Source organism: Mastomys coucha, unplaced genomic scaffold, assembly GCF_008632895.1.
Source record: "Mastomys coucha isolate ucsf_1 unplaced genomic scaffold, UCSF_Mcou_1 pScaffold9, whole genome shotgun sequence".
NCBI classification, from domain to species: Eukaryota; Metazoa; Chordata; class Mammalia; order Rodentia; family Muridae; genus Mastomys; species Mastomys coucha.
The window spans coordinates 103128283-103131092 of record NW_022196915.1 but is presented as its reverse complement, the minus strand read 5'-3'; positions in this window follow the sequence as shown (position 1 = coordinate 103131092).

Genomic DNA, 2810 nt, shown 5'->3' with positions numbered 1-2810 from the left:
GAAGTTAGCGAAGTATCTTATGGCATGCACCTCCTACCATCTAAGAAGAAAAAGTGCATTGCAACAAAATTTGTAGCACTGGGTAAAATCATACTTAGTGGAGGTGTTTGCACACTGAATAGATAGATGTTGCTTGGTGTGTGCGTGTGGAGAGTAACAACCACGGCCTGCGCTATTTGCTCTTTTGTTCTGTGGTAGAGCTATGCCATCTACAACAGCAGCCCAGCAAGAACCTGTAGAGGTCATTGAATTCAACCCTAGCTTTCTATGCTGTGTGGAGGGCAGCCTTGAAGCCGCACGGATGGAGATCTGTCTGCGCTTTGACTTCTGTGCACGCCAATCTTCCCCATCAACAGTGGATCAGCCAATGACCAGGTGAGATGATTCAGCCTGGGTCATTCAATTTCTTATTCTTATTGACCATGACAATCTCCCTTTAATGCCTTGCCGTCCTATCTAATCTTTAACACTATTAATCCATTTCTTTTCCGATTAGCCTCCATTTGATTTATCTTTTACAGATAAACAGAGTCATCTGCAGCTATTTCCTGCCAGTCAGCCTTCTTCTGTGTCTGGCTCATAGAAGTCTGAGATTTTCTATCTTAGCCTATCTCCCAGATCTCAGGTTTCTGTTGATCTAACTTTCTTATCGTGTCAAGTGTTAATCTTCTTTCAGTGATTGCCAAGCTAAAGTACTTTAGACAAAAATGAATACCCTGACCTGTCATTTCAAAGTCCACACACAGCCCAAGGCCTGCCTGCTCGTCCTGTGGACACAGTTCTACTTGAAACGGAAAGAACAAGAACAGAGCTTCCAGGGTCACATAAGTCTTACAATCTTTGGAAAGAATGCCTGGCTATTTCATTCAGGGATCTACAGATAATTAATCCAAACTCGGCATAAGAGGCTATGACAGTTGATATTATCAAGAGCTTACAATAAGTTAGATGTTATCCTAATCACTCTATGTAGATATATTTAATTTAATCCTGTGTGTTAAGGGCAATCTCTGCTCCTATCCATCTCTGGAAACGTGGAAGAATACAGCAGTTAATCTACCTGCTCAAACCAGGAGTGAGGAACTATGGATCCATGATTTATAAATTAGTCACAAGATTCAATGTCCTAATGCTGGCCCAATCTCCCCTTCTACTTGAGTGCCAGTAGAAGCCTGCAGCTTGTGTTTGGGAAGAGAACCATTGGAGTCCATGACCTCCAGACCCCCGAACAGACCAGAGTCTTAGACTCTGATAAATGCTTGCCAGCATGGGCTCTGACTTTGGTGAAGCAAGGGAGCCCAGTGTGCTGTGGCCACTGTTGGACCATCCATCTCAGGCCATTCAAGCTTGCACATGACTTGGAGGAACTGGGTCTACAAAGCCATTGGAGGTGATTCCCCAGGAACTCATCAGGCGAGTCTTCTGCAAACTCTGCAGACAATGGCCGTGTTAGCCCCTCGCCTGCTGTGGATGACCGATTCCAAACCAATGCCAGAGTGGGGAATTCTGTCCATTTCTTCTCTTTTGAATACAGTCTCTTCAGACAGGTGTCAGCCTGTTTACCCGTCTCTCCCATGAGCACCTACTCTGTTCTTCCAGCACATTTTCTTCTTTATCCTGTTGAATGGCACCAACACCTATTCCTTACAGAAGGCAGAAGCTTTTTATACCAAGTGTTAGACCACACCCTAAGCCTATAAACTTGACTAAAATAGTATTCGAATCCATTGTCTGCCTTGTAAGCTCACTACCTTTTGACCAGTTCAAGGGGTCAACGCCTATGCTGGATCGTACCCACAGCCTCTGAGATTGTTCTCCACCTCCATATTTTCTGTGTTCAGCACTCTGGACATGTTCAGAGTTGGGAATTTGACCATGTCATTATTTTGCTTAATGAGCATGATACACAAATTTCATGTAGCACATGACTTTTGTCAGTCTAGTTATAAGATGTGTTTTTAAAGACTTATTTATTTTTTTAAGTGCATGAGTGTTTTGCCTGTGTGTATCTTTGTGCACTGTATATGTGCCTGGCACCCTAGGAGGTCAGAAGAGGGCATTGGATCTGTTGAATTACAGGTGGTTATGAATCGCTATGTGGATGCTGGGAACTGAACCTGGGTCCTTTACAGGAATAGCCAGGGCTCTTAACCACTGGGCCATTGCTCCAACTCCCTGAACTGTATTTTACTCAACCCCCACTATCACTCTGTGCCACACCTTCCAGTATTCCCGCAGGAAACACTGGTTATTTCCACCACCGTGTTCTCATGTCACTGTTCATGTACCTTATATCACTGTGGGGTCTCCCCCTCTCATTTCTAAACTCTGTAAACATCACAAAGGAAGGGGCCACATCTTTTTGGCTACGACATCCATACCCACCAAGCAGAGGACTTGCTATTGAGAAAGTACAAAGCTTGTATTTGCTTCAGGCTCTGACTTGAATGTGAACTCTCCCCCAAAGGGGCTGTGTATCTGAAGCTTTGTCTGCGACAGTCGGTGCTATTTTGGAAGATTCTGGAAGCTTTAGGAGATAGAGTCTAACTGGAGGGAATGGATCTCCCTTCTGTTCGCCATGAAATGAGGATGCTCCTTCACCACGAACCCCTGCCACCATGCTGTTCTGCCCAAACACGTGGGTGCCAGGCACCAATGGACTGAACCCCTGAAAGAGTCAGTCAGCCAAGACAAATGTCTTCCCTCATTGTTCTCTTGGGGATGGTAGTCACAGTGACACTGAACTGACTGGTACACTCAAGAAATGAATACAGGCAATGACATCTCATTTCAGGTTGGGCACCAGGGAG